The sequence below is a fragment of the Varanus komodoensis genome, unplaced genomic scaffold (assembly GCF_004798865.1).
Source record: "Varanus komodoensis strain SLA01 unplaced genomic scaffold, ASM479886v1 scaffold8, whole genome shotgun sequence".
In the NCBI taxonomy this organism is placed as follows: Eukaryota; Metazoa; Chordata; class Lepidosauria; order Squamata; family Varanidae; genus Varanus; species Varanus komodoensis.
The window spans coordinates 38,070,111-38,088,189 of record NW_025336481.1 but is presented as its reverse complement, the minus strand read 5'-3'; the positions used below and the strand labels follow the sequence as shown (position 1 = coordinate 38,088,189).

General features: G+C 42.4%; 1 long non-coding RNA gene across 2 annotated transcripts; it reads left to right on the top strand.

The window, feature by feature from the left end:
- The first annotated feature begins 6,923 nt into the window (after positions 1-6,923).
- LOC123036427 lies at positions 6,924-17,791 on the top strand. Of its 2 annotated transcripts, none has more exons than XR_006417140.1 (3): positions 6,924-7,376; positions 13,837-13,961; positions 16,880-17,791. It is a non-coding gene; the product is annotated as an uncharacterized LOC123036427 (long non-coding RNA). The 2 variants fall into 2 exon arrangements; XR_006417139.1 differs by having other exon boundaries at positions 15,009-17,791.
- The last annotated feature ends 288 nt before the right edge of the window (positions 17,792-18,079 follow it).

The window sequence follows — 18,079 nt, the reverse complement described above, 5'->3', positions numbered from 1 at the left end:
TCTGAGGGATTCTTGCCCGCAGTGGTATACCTGATGGTCATCTGAATTAAATTCACCCATTCCTGTCCATTTCAGTTCACTGATTCCTAAGATGTCGATGTTCAGTCTTGTCATCTCTTGTTTGACCACATCCAGCTTGCCTTGATTCATGGATCTTACATTCCAGGTTCCTATGGAATATAGATCTTTGCAGCATCGGACTCTCCTTTCACTACCAGATACATCTGCAACTGAGTGTCCTTTCAGCTTTGACCCAGTCGCTTCATTCTTTCTGGCACTACTAATACTAGCCCTCTGCTCTTCCCCAGTAGCATATTGGACATCTTCCGACCTGAGGGGCTCATCTTCTGGTGTCATATCTTTTTGCCTTTTGGTACTGTCCATGGAGTTTTCATGGCAAAGATACTGGAATGGGTTGCCATTTCCTTCTCCAGTGGATCTTATTTTTCCAAGAATTCTCCTGGGATTTTTATTTTCAGGTTGCTTTAAATTTCATATTGTACTTCAAATCTTTGTACTTCTCTCAGGTTTTATGCCAGTTTTTACTTTTATATTATATTGCAGTCTTAATCATTTAAATGATTATAGTATATCTGATATTGTTTAAATGTTTTAAATACTTTGTTTTAATATGTTGTAAAATCTTTGTGAACTGCCTTGAAAACTGTAATAAATATTGACTCAGGGGGATGAATACTCATGCAACCAACAAGTGCCAGTTTGCTTTTTTACTTAACTTTTGTGTTATGATCATAAAATATTTAGCACTTTCACAGTGTTGATCATCCTGTGTATATCAAGAGATAACATTGCCAATTAAATCCATTTCAGTTCTAGGCTGCAACACAACCCAATGTTAAAAATCAAAGCTATGTCTGTGTGTCTAAGTATGAATACATCTGCAAGGCATGGGAGTTTCCTGTTTTATAGACAGAGGATGCAAGAGGGGTTAACTTGAGTAGGTTAACATAGGGTGTCTTACATAACAACCCAGCTCTCAAGTGCATTGCCTTACCAGTTGTTCATTTAATAAACTTTACTGCATTTTATTGGAGCCATACATAGAATTTGTAATGCAACACTGCAGTGCATCCTCACCTACTTACCAGGAGTACTACCAGACTTCCCAGTAAAGTACAAAGAACTGAAATGGGCATCCTACTACCCTACCCAAGTTCCCATATTTTCTTTTCCAGCTGACAATCAACACCTTGTAGTTACTGATCATGCTAAGTCCTCATTTTACTGGGTTTGTGGGATTGTTCCCTCTGGATTATTTTTTTGGGGGGGATACTTATGCAAACCTCAGGGATTCCCCAAGTATACTGATATCTCTTTCTAGTTTTTCAGTCACCCTATTTTGTTGTCACTCACCACCTGGGTTTATTATTAGATGGAATGATTAACAAATCAATTGCAAAATTTTCCAGCCTTTATCCCACTTGAGGTTCTTATGAAGGAGCTTAAAATGGCTATGTCATGCATGCTTTGGGCACACAGAATTCAGAGTTAGCACCTTTCCCTAGCTCCATAATTCTGGTGACATCTGACCTCCCATCCTCTTAGCATAGTCTAGAAAGGAACAAGAAGAGCTGGTTTTCCCTTCATCTTCTTACACTGGACACCACCACATCACAAATGGATACTGTGGCAATATCAAAATTTAAAGAATAAGAGTTTACAGAGTTCTAAAGAGCCAGTTTGCATGCAGTGACATGCAAAGTGGATTTGGGGTTTAAGCATAGCTAGCTATTACTCCCATTCCCCCAACCTAGATGCTTCCTGATTGAGCATCCTGGTTCACAGAGTTGCCCACCAGATGCCTGTTAGAGATTAAGGTACCAGCCTCTCCTGCTGTTGTTGCCCAATAATTGTTCTTCAGAGGCATGCTTTATGCTTCTGAACTTGGATGTAACCTATAGTGATCATGACCTGTAGCTACAGGCAGACTTGTCTCACATATCTAATCTTTTAAAGCAGGTTGGAGCCAACTATCTTTAAGCAGTGAATTCTAGAAATAATGCATTGTACTTCCTTTTCTCACTTCAGAATCTCTCTTCTTCAATTGGCTTAATTAGCTGAGTGATGCTCCACAGCATAGTGGTAGAGCTTATGCTGTGTAGAGCTTATGCTTCCCCTCCTAGTGGAGCTTGGAAAGCCATCTGTGTAAAACCCTGGCCTTCTTCAACCTAGTGTCCTCCAGGCATGTTAGCACTCCCCAGCCAGTGTACTGAGCTTGATGGACCAACAGACTGACATAAGGCAGCTTTTTACATTCTTGTGGTTGTAGGTGCTAGTAGTTTTAAGAAAGGGAGAAAAGCACCTGTCTTTCCACACCCCTTTGCACCATGCATACACTAATGGATATTCAGAAATAAAGGCTCTCTTTTTAAAGTTTTGTCACCTTAACAGTGATTCTTTATTACACTTGTATCCTCCAAGAACCTCAGAGGCAGCATGCATTTTATTATCACAAGGAAGTTTTGAGGTGAACTAGGTTGAAAAAATGTGTTTGAGCAAAATGACCTAAACTACAATCTTCCTTGCTTGTCTTTGAGCACAAGCAGTCTGATAGTTATGAAAGGATGATTTGAAACAAGGGAGTAAGGAGATTTAAAAGAGTAACAAAGAAAATTACTTAGTCCAGAGGGGAGGGGCTAAAATCAGATAGCACAAGGTATGGGGAAACAGGCATGGAGGCAGGAGGACCAAATCCTTCCTGATTGTTTATTGACAAGCTGGGCAGAACAAAATGAGCCTATCGTAGCCCACAGGGGGCAGGGCTGGATTGGGAAGAAGGGCCTGTGTTGGGGCAGTGCGGAGTAGACAGGCAGAAAGAGTGTAAACTCTCAGTACCCTATTAGCCAATTAGGGGAAAGAAGGAGGGAACAAGCAGCCAGGAGCAGGGTTCAAAGGGGGTGGGGTGAACATGTGCTCAGGTGAACAGAAAAATGGGAAGGAAACCATTCTTTTCTGTTCCCTTCATTGCAATAAAGTTTTAAAAAGAACTCTGCAAGCCTGGAATATTTTTCTCTTCCAAAGGAAAGAGTGATTATAACAGGTCTAACCTCAGATTAAGTGTGCACTAGCAATGAGTTTCTCAAATGAGCAAGACTTGCATCCACTCCTTTTCAATCCAGTTCTAGGGCTCCAGGTCTAATCCATCAGCCAGAGGAGAAAAGACCTTGCAGCATTAAACCAGAGAGAGACTTTTCAGGCTATGCATTTTTTCTTTTCTTTCCCCAAACATAAGATGATTTGTCTAACCAGCTTTTCAAGAAATGCTCAAGGCCCTGTACTGTAATGTGTTCATTTGGCCAGCTCTGAGGGTGTGTCTACCAGGCACAGAAAAATGGCACTTCATTCCTGAAACTACTTTCAAATTCATCCATCCAGGCAGGAAACCAGCAAATGAGAATTTAGCACAGCAAGTAGGAAGGTTCCTGTTTTCAGGCACATGGCCTCACGAGCAGAAAGCTGCTTGCTTCTGAGTTTCAGCACCACTTTGGCCTCACTACTCTCAGCTTTTTCCTCCTCCACTTAGAAATACTCACCTAGGGATATTTGCTGCATCATTGCATCCAAACTGAACTTGGTTTCTGAGGCAACCAAGTTTTTTTTCTCCTCCTCCTCCAAGGGTCACAGGGAAACACGCCCTGCACAATTCCCTGGTAACCACCAGCCAGCAAGCTGGGGGAGCCTCAGTGGAGAGGTGCTTGCTTTCCATTACTAAGGCAGCGCTGCACCGACAGAACGGGGAAGTGGATAGAGTCTGGTTACATTCCTGACCCACTTTCACATCCCCTCCCTTTCCCTCCTCCTCTCCCCTGGGGGAGCAACCAGCAGGAGAGGCTCTGTTTAGATTGATCCGCTGAGAACACCTTCAGCTACCAGGCGGTGAGCTGTCTGCTTGCCAGCGATGGAGCTGCTGTTGCTGCAGTTTCTTCATCATTCCCTTCAAAACATGAGCTATCAGGCCAAATTACACAAGAAATCACCAAGTCTGAGGCGCAGCTACATTGCCATCCAGCAAAAAGCTGCTGTTCCTGTTCCCGCGAAACAAAGCTGCGTGTTTATGTATGTGCAGCTTGCAGTCAGCAAAAACAAAGGCACATTCCTGGTGGCCACTGCAAAGGCCCTCTTCTGATTAGAAGGCTGTGAATGGAGGAGCATCCCGAATGTGTGTGGGTTGTCCTCCTTGGAGGGATGCGTGTTCCAATTCCCCCTCCTCCATGCATGGCTGGAAATGTCTGTCAGGGGAGCTCTTAAACCAGCTTAAAGGGCCAGTACTGGCCAGTTCCGAGACAAAGAAAGAAAGAAGGGCAGCACTAAACATACAGGCACAGCTAACGCTCAAAAAGGCACTGAAAAAGTAAATTTGACATAACTGAAAAATGTCTGACCACCAGAAGGTTCTGACAGGGAGATGCAGCTTAAACAGGAATACTGCATTCCTTTGCCCCTGTAGAAAGCATTTAGCAAAACAAATTGGGCATTCTTTTATATAAACATTGTTTTCCTATACCATTTTGACATGTCTTTTATCCTTTTTTGTTTTGCTTCACCAGTTATGAGGCATTCTTCTTGTTCTGAGTCTCAAGGGACAGAAGGGCAATGTCTCAGTTTTAGATTTTTCTGTAAAGAGGGTGTGTTGGATTTCAACTTTTAAAAGGCAAATTTCAACTTTCAATGTATGCTTAAAGTATCTTCTCCATTTGTTTCTCTTCTACATGAGAGGTGAAGGCCTAGATATGGTGGCATAGAAACAGTAGCAAATGAAGTTTGTCTTCTACATGCATAAGACTATGTTTTGGGCTGCCACTGGAAGTACTTCCTCTTCCTATATGATACAGGCAACCTGGCTTCCTCTATTTTTATTTCCTTATGTTATTAGAATTATATCTCACTTTTTTTCTTTTGAAGAGCTTAAAGTGGCTTACATCATTCTCAAGCATCTCCACAACAACCACCCTTTGAGGTAGGTTGGACTGAGAGTCTATGACTGGCCCAAAGTCACCCAGCTGGCTCCATGGCTGAGCAGGGACTAAATCTCAAATTGCCTAAGTCCCAGTCCTGCATTTTCAATCATTACTCCATATCCTTATATTTTATTTTCCTTCAAGGAATTCAAGGCACCCACACCTCTTTTCAATATTATTCTCATAACAGCCCTGGTTGCTAGATTAGACTGAGAATCAGTAACTGGCCCAATGTCACCCAGTGAGTTTTGTGGCTGACTGGAGACTAGAACCAGGATTTCTTGAAGCCCAGTTCACACTGGCCTCTGTTATGTGGTAAATGTCACCAGCAAGCAGTTTTGGGCTAAGTTAAACATCTGCATTCTCTAAGTTTTAGGGGCTAAATGTATGACCCTAATTTCTACACAGGGCCTTAAACTTTTCCCTTTCTAATGTTCCCAGTAATTGGAGAATCCTTTGTTGCATTCCAACTTTCTAAATACCTTGAAAGTGATGTACTCTTGAGGTACACAGAATAAAGGGTAATTCCCCACCCCGAATTGCACACATTTATACCACAACCCTGTGAAGCAGGTTATTAAATTTCCCTGGAGGTTAATAACCACTAACCAGGGAAGTTGGAGGTGCACTACCCATTGCTTCCTTAGAATTATTTGTACAATCGGAGTAGTTGCAGCGGGCGCAAATTAACACCGTCCTTGAGAGGCCCGCAATCGTCTGTGCTTTGCTGAACCGGGAGCAAAGGCGTGGCAAGGACGCAACTTCATTTCGAAACCGAAAGATGCACGCAAACCTCGCTCTCGGTGGCCTGCTGGCACGGGAAGTGTGAGTGGCATCGCTCCGTGGCATGGAAAATGCATTCATCCCATGCTCAGGAGTACACTTTTAATTACTATTTCAAATTGTAAAAGTGTATCCGGTGTGAAAACGGGTCTTCCCGTTGAACCCTGACTCTGATCTCTCCAATGATCCTTTGAGGAAAAAAAGAGCTTACCAAGAGCTTGCAATCAATAGGGTCATTTTCTGATAGGGCTTCCCGGGCCATTAACAGCTGTATAGCAGAATATCACTAGCTGAAACAATTTTCAGCACGCGGGGGGGGGGGGGGGGGGAGAGGTGAGCAGCCGCAGCAGCTGAATTTCTGCCTGTTGTGCAGTTATTTCGGCGGCACTGAAACACGGGGCGGTAGGGGAGCCAATGCTGTTCGACAGTTGTTTAGTGTAACTTCTATTAAACACACGGTAGGCGTCTCCAAACTGATGCTTTCGAGATGTTTTGGACTAAAAGACTCATCAGTCACTGCTACCAAGACAAATGAGCAAATGAAGTTTCCCAATAGATCTTGAGAGCACCAGGTTGGGGAAAGCCATCTTAGAAACTACTGCATTTTCCCTTTCAAGAACGCTTACCGCCTAAGACACAGCCACGTAAAAACCTACCACTGAACTTCGTGGGTTGTATATCAGGTCGTAAACTAAAGTCCTATTACTCCTTTCCAGAAAGTCCAATTGAATACATTGGAGCTTACTTGCCTGTAAACATACATATAGGATCAGAAAGGCAGCTGGTTGCGATCCAAAGCACAATTACGAGGAAGCGCCCCATTGAACTTCGCTGAGAATCCCTGGAAAGTAAATATGGAGCGGGTGGGGCTGCAAGGCAGTAATATTTTATTGGGCAGCAAAGCTGTCCTTTAAAACACACTTTCCGAGAAAGGGGCATAAACCGCCTTGCAACACAGCAAGAGGGCAAATTAATGCGTGTTTATTGTTTTTATGGGTGCTTATCAGATCAAGCGGGCTATGGTGCACCAAAGGAGGAGGGACGTGTCAGAAGAAATGCCTTCGTCTTCAAGCTGCCACAGAATTCTTTGCTGCGCCGCGTAGCAGAGATTTCTTGAAGAACGCCAGGTGTGAATTTCCTCGGAGTCAGCATAGGTTTGCAGAGCCAGTCTTTTCGCGGCTCATGCAAGTGCTCCAATTCCGGACTCTCGCTTTGCTTCCGACCTCCGTCCCTTTCGCGAGCCACGTGTGCGTTGCTTGCCTTGTTTTGCTTCCTATCCGCCTCGCCTCTCTTCTCTCTTAATGAAACGCGCCCATCTTCAAACTTTGCACCCTACGTACAACTTAACCCAGAGATTCCGCCGATCGCAGTCGGGTTAGGCTGCTGCTCGCCAGCGCTCCTCGGGCGTGGTTTCCTTGCGCGCCCCCTCCCACCGGGTAGAGACAGGCGGCAGCGGCGGCTGCTAGCGGTGTTTGAATGGTGCGGTGTGCCTGGCGGGAAGGCGGTGCAAGCGGGAGCTGCAGCTGCTTGCAATCTCGTTTCCTCTTTGGCCTACTCTTTCCAGCCGCGTCGACTGGTGGAGAAGCAGCGCTGCTCGGGTAGAGGAAAGACGGGGTAAGCGGCCTCGTGGGGGGCGGGCGGGCGAGCTGGTTTGCCTTTGGGAAAGGCGAGAGAAGGCTGTTCGCTGTGAACGGTCGAGCCCGCCGGCTTTTTCTGCCCGGGCTCCGGCTTCTTTAACAGCTGCCTCAATTGCAGCAGGTCAACAGGTGCAGTTGCACGAAGCTGGCGACGTACTGATGGGGAAAACTGCCCAGGTGGATTGCATTATATTGTCCTGTTTGATTGTTAAAGGTAGACGCGCTCTGCCATACAGCAGCCCTAAGCGTCGTAAAATATATTCGAACTATTTCTGTAGCGCTTGACGTATTTTAATGATTTTTATCAGAATCCTGGACTGCTTTTAGGACAGAAGTGGAATGAGTGGATGCAGGGAGTAGGTGTTTTAAGGGTTATTTAATAGTTTCGGGGGGGGGTTCCCTCTGTATTTAACCTTTTACTTAAGAATAGCATAGGAATCCGGGAAGCTGCCGTATGCTGTCAGAATATGCACCTATTTTTAACACTTACTGGTGGGAAGGAGGCTTTCTAGGGTGGCTGGAAGGATATTTCCAAGCCGTGACATCTTCTGTATGTAACACGTGTGAGCTACGTCCCCTTCAAATAAAAGTATTTAGAAAATGCTCATTTATCTGTTCAATGGACATTTCTTTTCTAACTGGTTTTCTAAACACAGGCAAGAAAAGTAACGCCTACATATCCTTGATAATATATTGGACATACGTATGTTAGAGGTCCCCATGGCTTGATGTGTGGGCTGCAGATGAGATCATGTGTGTCCCATTCTGCACTTATTTTATGTTTTGGGCTTCTGTAGTTGTCTGCATTATAGCAGATTAATAGAGATGGATTCATAATCTGGTGTGGTAAAGGGACTGTCTTGTTTGGAATTTGCTGATACTGTATAGGAAGACCAGATGCGAAGAAGAGGTTGGAGCTCCTGCACCTTTTATTAGTTGTATGCTAGTGTTTGGGTAGATGCAACTTGTCTGATAAGTTGAAAAGTGGCACCTACTGAAATTTTGTTTTCTCAATACCTATTAAAGGTGCAAAAATCCCAACTTCTTTTCATCTTACTAGCTGCAAATTAACAGGCATTGAGCAAGCAGACACAATTCCAAAACTGTCCTTTCTCCTGATGTCATAACGTGGAAACCTGGTCCCTTCTTATTTTGCTGTAGGATGTAGTATGAGTGGGTCTGGCAACAAAAATTTGGGGTTCACACACCCTATCTTCCCCAGGACTGCTCTGCGTAGCATTAGGTCATCCTCAGACCTGAACATGTTATAGTTCCTAGCAGTTCTTTCATTCCCGCATTGCCTGCATTCATTCATAAATATCCCTGTGTAGTGCATGGGGAATTTCTTAACCTCATGGCATGAGGCTTGTTTCTATAACCTGTAAGAGACTCAAGCAGGTCAGTTTTGTCTGTGCCTCCCTCCCTTCCACTGCATCCTCCTTATATTTATTCTTCCAACTGGCACAGAGTGGCTGTTGTGGGGATTATATTGAGAGCAGGAGGAAGAGACTTATGTAGGCCACTTTGAGTTCATTGGAAAAAAGTGGGTTATAAATCTAATAAATAAGTATCTCAAAAGTATGCCATCTGTGAGGCTTAACTGGTAGACTCACAAGTTCTGTGTATTTATCTATTCCTATGCTAGCCAATAGCTTATGTTCTCTGGGCAGTTCACAACAATTGATCAAGTGCAAAAGATATAAGACAAATCAAACAAAGAATGCAAATTTAAAACAGCTAAAATTCCAGTGTACAAAAATATAAAACTGTTTAAGCATCTGAATATTTTCATTAAAAACCAGGCCTAATTTAAACAGACATAACTCTTCATATGCTGAGAATAGAGGGCAGTTATAACTTGATACTGAAAAGATGGCAGGGTTGGGGCTGGATGGGCCTCAGCCCTCACATTTATGTATTTGGGTATCCAATTACATTGCATGTCTCTGGATGGCTTACAAATTAAACACACAGTAAAAACAAACCCATAATCCACAACTGAGCATTAAACATAGTTAAAATATTTAAACATTGAAATTATGGGAAAATAAAGAGGTCTTGACCTGGCGCCAAAAAGCACATAACATCGGTGCAAGGCGGACCTTTCTGGGGAGCGCATTCCATAGCTGGGGTGCCACCGCAGAAAAGGCCCTCCTCTGAGTATATTCTCTCCTAACCTCCTTCAAGGAGGGTTCCTGGAGCACGGCCTCTGCTGCAAATCTTAAGGGGTGTGAGGGCATGTAGGGAAAAAGACATTCCTTTAGTTATCCTGGTCTCAAGCTGTTTAGGGCTTTATAGGTCAATACCAGCCCCTTAAATTGGGTCCAGGCTTCAATGGAAAGCCAGTGAAGCTGATAGAGGACCGGTGTTATATGAGAATAAGAACTGGCCCCTGACAGCAATCTGGCGGCTCTGTTTTGAACCAGTTGAAGTATCCGGACTGTCTTTAAGGGCAGCCCCTATGGGGAGCTAAAGGGGTGGTGGGGCAAAAGTATGCATGCCATAACATAACATAATAATCTCGTGCCAGTCCTGTCCGTAACAATCCCACCCTTACAATTCAGTGCAGTGAGGTCCAAAACAGAGAATGGGGCTAGCACTTCCTGGGATATTGGGGCTTGCTGGCATTACCTTACCCATTCTTTCAGCCTTCCTGTGTGCAGTCTAAATGCCTGCATAGGGGTACAGTCTACCAAAGTTTTGCTTTCTTGGGCATTCCTCTCTCTTTCCCCCCCTCCCCTTCGCTGTTTTGCCTGCTACTCACATTTAGCACTCACATTCTGTTAGTTCACAGGTTTGTTTATAGTGGTTTCCATTAATTTCACAAGCATATGTGCCCTTGCATACCTAGAGCTTCCACTGAGTATGTTGAAGCCCCTTTTGGGTGACTGTGGCCCTATTTTCCTTCCAATCTGATTGGCACTCAACTAGCTGAGTCTGCTACTAAAGGGAATAATATTGCAGTGGAACATTTTTCCACTTGAAGTGCAATGTGGTAACTGACCCTCTCCAGTAGAGTAGTTGTCCCAACCTTGGTACCTTCCAGATCCATTGGATTTCAGCTCTGATCTCCAACCACCATGGCCAGTGAGAAGTCTCTTAGAAGTTTCTGAACTCATTTGCATGTAATATGTAGAGCATACGATTAGAGTTGGTACGTGAGCATAGACTTGAGTTCAAGCCATAATGTCCATACTTGGGTTCCAGAGTGTATTTAAAGCTTTCATTATAAGGGACTGGTGGCCTTAACCAAGTCACTTGATAATTTCTAAACCCTTTGCAATTTCTTATATTGCATCTGTCTAGCATGAATTAGGTACTGTAGGAGTGTTTGTGATCCAGGAGACTGAGTATTGTGCTTGTACGTAGGAAGCTTTATTACAAATAAATAGTGCTTAGGTTTCTCTCTTTTCTGAGAAAGGAGAGATTCCATTGCCAAAGCCATCTCTTGGGATGGTTTTGCTTAGAGGTGTGTTTTGGATTTAGCAAATTTGGGGAGATGTCTTACTTGAAGCACGATTCTTAAAGAGCTGACTGAAGCTTACGGCAAACCCTCATAGACGTAGGGACAATTTGGACAATGGTGTGGCCTCCAAAACTGATATATTACTTCCCCAAGCTCTCCCTATAAAAACAAGGTAGGAATAGGGGAAGGGAAAGGAAGGGGTATTTTTTTTTAAACTGACAGTTCTAGCTTTGACTAACAATGGCTAGTTTTATATGGGCTCTCCAGTTCTGGTGCTTTGAAGCAGGAATGGTGAAGTAATATAAAATAGGACTGTTTCAGTGCTCAATACTTTTTGCCAAGTGTCTCTCCTAAAAGCTGAAACATTAAAAGAAGTTTAGTGGAGTATGTGGGACCTGAGAGGGTGTAGCATTGCGTGCTTGTTGGAAATGTTGGATATTCAAGGCCTTTGGACCCTGCATGCCATAAAATCAGCCCTAATTTTGGCTCTTCTCCAAATCAGGGTCCAATTTTCTGGCCAGTACAGACTCCTAGTTTTGAGATAAAACTCAAAGAGCTCATAATGCAAATATCTAATAGACATAATATATGGGGGATGGGAGGAGAAAAAGGATAGGGAAACACCTCTCTCTCCCCCCACCATAATATTAGAACCTGCAGCCATCCCATGATTGGTGGAAGATCAAAGAAGTGCAGAGAAAAGGAAGCGCATCTTCATGCAGTGCATAAATCAGCTCTGGAACTCACTTTCACAAGATGTACTAATGACCAGCAATTTGAATGGCTTTAAGAGGGGGTTGAGCATATTCTTGTAGGAGGTGACTAAATGCAGGCTGGAGTATCCGAAGCAGAATCCCTGTGTACACCAGGTGTTGGGGGACTTCCGTCCGGCTTGTGGGCAGCTGAGAGACCACTGTGTAAACAAAATATGGCACCAGAATGGCTCCTATGCTCTTGATGTGAGCAGATGTGTTGAGCCTTGAAGAGGGAGACATAAGCGCACTAGCAGACCTTGAGCCAGTCGCTATCTTGGCCTAAAAGGATTGTTGTGAGAATAATAACGATGGAACTCAGGTTGGCAACTTCTGGGAGTTGGGATCCCCACTGGATCCAACCGGGTGTTGTCCCCTTTTCCTCAGCCCCTTCCATGCTGCCATATTTGTGTCTGAAATTCAGCAGTGTAACAGTGACAAAAAAGTGTAATTCTTTCTAGAAAATGTGGGGAACACAACTTGCTTTGAATCAAAAGCAATCAGATGTGTTCCCGTGAGGTTTCTAAGAGCATGACTCTGCTTGCATCCTTGTTTTCAAGAAAAATGGGTGCTGCTTTGTCACTACGGTAAATTTAGTAGTACAGGAGACCCCGTGACCCACAAAAGGTGTGTTGCCCACCTCTGTTGTAATCCAATGTACCCTACTCTGTCCTCTGTGCTTTTGGAGATTAGGCAGAATACAACTGAAACAAATACTGTCATCTAGACTTCAGAATCCATTCTGGTGCTAATTCATTGCTTGACCTAACTCCCAAGTAAGAATTCAGATTCTTCCATGATAGCAGAAAGAATCCTGATAGCAATAGTTTCCAAATACCTGGGCAAGCAAAAGAACCCCAAATACCATGTTAGCAAATAATGTTTTATAACTGATCTGCTTAATTGTTGAGGAAGGTTATGAATTGACTAGACTTGTGCCAGCCTCAGCTGATAAGCAGTCTCCTCTGTAGAAAAACTGCAGTTGGAGTTTGAAGGAAGACAGTTACTAAACAAAATTCTAAGTAGGTTTACAAATGGTTCTCCTAATGAAGGATCAGGCTGGAGATACATTTCTCATGAGAAAGTTAAATCAGTTTGTTTTATATCATTCTGCAGCAAGAATCTAAAAAGCTATGTTGGCTGCAAAAGCTACAACATGCATTTAAATTAACTTCCATGTTTTAATCCTAAATTAGCAGTATTTGCATGTGGTACAAATAGTATAGGGGAAACTTAGGGCTGCCCATTTAAATAAGGTAAGTCCCATTGACTTACTTTTGTTAGCAAGGCACCCATCTTGTGTGTGGGAGCACTTTACTGCAGGAGATCCAAGTGTGCCACCCATGCTCACCTACTTAAACTTTTTTCTTAAGTTTCTGGTTTTTATTATAGATACATAGATTTGTATAAATCCATACTAATAAATATAAAATATGTACAGCATTCTAGCACTTACAAATAGACTTCAGCAAAAGCAAACTAAATATCCAAATTCATATCCATTTATAGGTAGTATTTATGTGCCACTTGTCCAGAGCATCGTAAGGTCCTCAGTCCTTATGCCTTTATCCTTCCACTGCTGTAAAACCAGTTTTTCAGCCATTAAAATGTCATGGAGAATCTATTTACCATGGTTATTTGTCATTTTCCATAAAGCAGGTAAATCAATTAAAATAGCATCTTAATCAGTGAATAGTAAGTATTGCTTTGGTATACAATATATTTGTGCAATAACCTTGTCCCAAAAAGAAACAACTACTGGGCTGCACATGTTTTAAAGGAACTTTAGTTGTATTGCACCATCAGTGAATATCCAAATTTGCAGAACCTTTGTTAAAGTGATGTTGGAGGTGTTCAGTAGACATGAAGTAAATGTTTTGCTGAATAAGACACAGCCTAAGTTCTGTAGATGCACAGACAGAAGCAAGAAACCACTGATTACACATTTTGCAGTGGTGTCTGCAGCAATTTCTCAATTTTCAGATACGTCCATGGTTCTAAAAAACTTGGGGATCCCTCCTTAATAGTGCAATACTGTGCAAGTTAGACAGAAAAGAATCTACAACTCCTAAGAATTCCAAGAATCCTACAGCCAGCATGGCTAGGTGGGGAATGTAGAGACTTGTAGGATTTTTCTTGCCTTAACATGCATAGAATTGTGTCTGAAATAGATGGCACAATCTGCTGTTTATTGATGATCCTTTTCCTTTGTTTCACAGAAGTGCTGAGCAATGATAGAGTCAGCGATGGTGCAAAATTGGAAAATATTCAGTGTTGACATTCTGCCAGCCTTTGGATGGACACTGTGTCAAGTGGCACAGGAGGACTTCTCTGCTAGGACTCTGTGAGTTGCTGTACATTCATAAGTTATCTCCTACTCATCTTCAATTACTATTGTTAAAATGGTTGCCTTGTGCACACCTACAAGTGCCTAGCAGTGGCAGGTATTATTTTAGAGGGAGCATGCTTAGGTTCAGTATTTTGAAGATGCTAATGCTGAGCCTTCCTCCCAGTACAGATAAACACTGATAATCTTTATTTCATTGTAAGTCACTATGCATCTTAAAATCAAGCCAAGCAAAAGAATGTAAAGTTGCAAATCAAGTAATAGTTTGCAGTTTGATTTTAACCAGTATTTGTACTTGCCTTCCATCCCCTTTACTTCACATTCAATGACACTTGGCAGATTGAAGGTACATTTATTTATTTTCTGTATCGCCTAACAATCAAAGCTCTCTGGGCACATGCATGCATGCATCATTCAGTACTTAAGACGTTTTGTCAGCTGTTTGCTTTTGAGATCTACATAATTTAGAAAAAGGATCTGTACACTTAGGGTGCCATCCAATGCAAGTTTCAGCAGAAAAATGACCTGCACTTTCCAGTATGCCTCACCAAGTATGGTTGGCTGGAGATGCTGGTGCTTATAGGGCTTTTTTCTGCCTAAACATGCATAGCAGTGTGCCCTTAGTTAATCAGAAGTCTTTTTCTAGCCATAGCCAGTTTAAATTAATGACATTTCATAACAGCTTACATCCTGAATATATTTAATCTAATGTTATATCCTCAGAATTTGCTTTCTCACCCAGCCCCAGGTATTAGTCTGCTAATGTCTATGCAAAAGCAAAAGGTGTTCCCAAATATTGAATGCAAATAAATGGTTCTTTATATATATATATATATATATATATATATATATATATATATTGGAAGTTATACTTGTAAATATATATAACCTAGTCTTATAAAAATGTATTTGTGGCTGAACTGAAAAAAATTAAAAAACTAAAAATATGTCCTGCCAAAATCCATAGGATTCTTTTAAATTAAACATATTTATGATATCTGTATTCTTAACAAACTTGCCTTTCCAATTGTCATACTCTCGTAGCTAAGAATAGTAACTGCAAAAGTAGCATTACAGAAGAAATGGAGCATATTTACCAGTGAAGTACTAATAAAATCCCCAAGGTGCCTTACTTGGAGGTCTGCAAGAAATGCCTTGTTGTGGAAGAAAAGCATTGAATGACCCCATAGCCCTTGCTGGAGTGCGGCAGTCAAGTGACCACATACAGGTTTTGCTTGATTCTTTCACCAAGACTTTGAAGTTCTATCAGTAGAGAATTCTGGATTAGATCTAATGTTAGTCCTACTTAGAATAAACCCAGTGAAACAAATGGGACTTAAATTAGAGTTAATGTTGCATACAACACACTATTTCTAATCTACCTAACTTTTGTAGGCACTGTACATAAATTAAAAAATCATTGCAGCCCCTGTCCACAAGCTTACTGTCTAATAGACACAATGCAGATGGGATAGAGAAAATACAGGAGCAATGAATAAACAAATCCAGGCAATAAATTCTTCATACTTGTATGGATGTGCCATGGCCAGATGGCATGTCCCACTGAGAAAACTAGTTATGGGAGTGGAAGTTAAGAACCAGTGTGGTGTGGTAGTTGGGATGTGGAACTGGGACCCCAGAGGCCTGGGTTTTACACCTTACTTGGGTACAGAGCTCACTGAGTCACTTTGGGGCACTCACTGACTCTCCATGGGATATAAATGTCACAGATTTGAACTAGATAGAACTACCTGCTGAGCCAGTGGAATGGGCACTGCTGTTTCATCTCTTTTTTAGCTGCATGTCCTCATTCTGCGTTGTATCAGCAGCATAACTGCAAGCTAGTACAGGGGTGGGAGGGATGTAGACTATTGTGAAACTGAAATGCAGAAAAACTAGTCCCCTACCCCACCCTGAGAAGTGAGGCGCTCCAAGCATCCCCAAGAAACAAATATCAGCCATGCTGATTTTACTTTCATTGATCAAAATGCATTGTGCTGTCTTCCTTATGTCATCCTGTAGCAATGAAGTTGGTTAGGACATGGTGGTGTTTACTGGAAAATTAGAAGCTTCTTAATACTGGGCTTTAAGTTGAGAATCAGGAATGGGTTTCAGACTGAACCTGTGGATGAACACAGACTATTATTGAGCAAGTGGTAACTTGCCATGGTGTGCTTGTAACAGTCGGGTGGGTGATTGTATCATCCTACCACGTGATATGGAGGATTTCCCCACAATGGCCAGTGAGTACTAAGATAGCTTGTTAACCAGGATTTTTCTTTGTGCTCATTGATTGGATTCTGTATTCATCTGTGCCACACTTCTTTTGCATGGATAAAGTGGCCCACAAAAGCATGTATGACAACCAGTTTGCTGGTCTTTAGGATGCTATGCGATTTTTTGATCGCTTGTTTGTTTATTGCAACTGAATGATGTGGCTGAAAAAAGTGTATAATTTTGTGCAGGGAAAAAGGGATTTCCTGCCTAGTACACTTGTTAATGAGAAGTAGACTGTACAGTGCCCTTTCCCCTGCTATGTAGAATCAGTGGGGGATTTAGTAAAATCTGGTTTACAACATTAGTGAAGGGCTACAGATGCCTAGCTGTCTCTATAGACAGAGGAAGTCAGCATGCCAGGAATTCTAAAAGTGAAGTGGCTGCCCCCCCTCATTCGCCTGCATGCAGAGCCCCTTTAATCTAGGGATTGAGTTTCATAATTCAAACTAATCAAGGTTCTTTTTTAATATGTACTGGGAAAAACCCAAAGTGCGTAAGACGAAGCAGGAACAAAATTAGTTGGGAGTAAGAAAAATGGAGATTGCCTGTGATGCCAAATGAGATGGTTGTTCATTCTTAAAAGGTTACATTCATGTGTGGGTATCCTGCTGAGTAAAACTTCACATCTTCCTTTCCAGCTGAAATTTCTTGCAGGCACACACATGCACATATGAATAAGGCTTCTTGGCACTCCCTGGCATGTCACACCACCAGCTTAGCCTGATAACAGCAATGGAATCCTTACACAGCCGAAGGCAATGAGAGAAGGGCTTTTTTTCTACAAGTGAGGAGCAGAATTCTTGCTCCTGTTGGAGCTCTGTATGAACGAAGACTCTGTAGGTTCTTTGTGGCTGGGGAAGAGGAAGGGGGAAGAAGGGTTGTTGGTTGGATTGTAAATGCTGCAGTCCCATATAGTCTGTACTGATGCATTTAAAATTATCTGTGTAAGCATCTTGGATGTAACAATTCTTTCTTCACTTGGAGAGTTACAGGGAGTAAATATCTGCATCTGGAAGCTACCATCAACCAACTCCCGCCTCCTCCAAAAGGAAACATAGCCCCTGGATCTGGCCTGTTATGACTTAAGGAAGAGACACCAGTGGGACTGTCTAAGGCTCATCTGTAAGTCTGAATTAGTGGTTTGTCATTGAGTTGGATCCACCTTTTTGCAGACAGTCGGTAGCACATTACAACTCCATGCTGGAATCAAGGTATTACAACTCCATGCTGGAATCAAGGTATTTTTAGCAGGAACTCCCCATCATAAGGAGAGCCATTCAGTGGGAGGAAAATTTGGCTCCTTCTCTGGCTGTATTTAAATGAGCCTTAAAAACCTGACTCTTTCAGTCTGCCTTTGACAATCAACGTTAGTCCACATTTTTTAAGCTGTAGTTTCAGTGCTGTTGCTATTTTTATTTTTATGTTGAACTGAAATTAAAAGTGTGTGCTGTTCTAGTTCATTGCCTTTATATCTGTACTATGCTTTTACTTTGTAAGTGCCCTCAAAGGCTTTACTAAAAACATTTTAAATAAAAATATGATTTCCCAAACTTTTTCAAATGTCTCTGCTTCATCTCATTGTTACTTGGTGCATCCTCTCATACCAGCAGCACCAGCTGTCTTTCTGAGGGGTGAGTGTGTAAATATCTTTGGGTGTCATTGTAGGCATTCCACTACCATGCACAAGAATCTGAAGATTAAGGAAAATAAAGCTGTTCTTAGCTGAAGCGTGCCTCCCACTCCCTTATGTTTTGGGGCTCTACTCTTTTGTTTAGTCTAAGGAGCTTGTGGCCTTCCAGGCACAATTCCCATCAGCCCTAGCCAGCATAGCCAGTGGT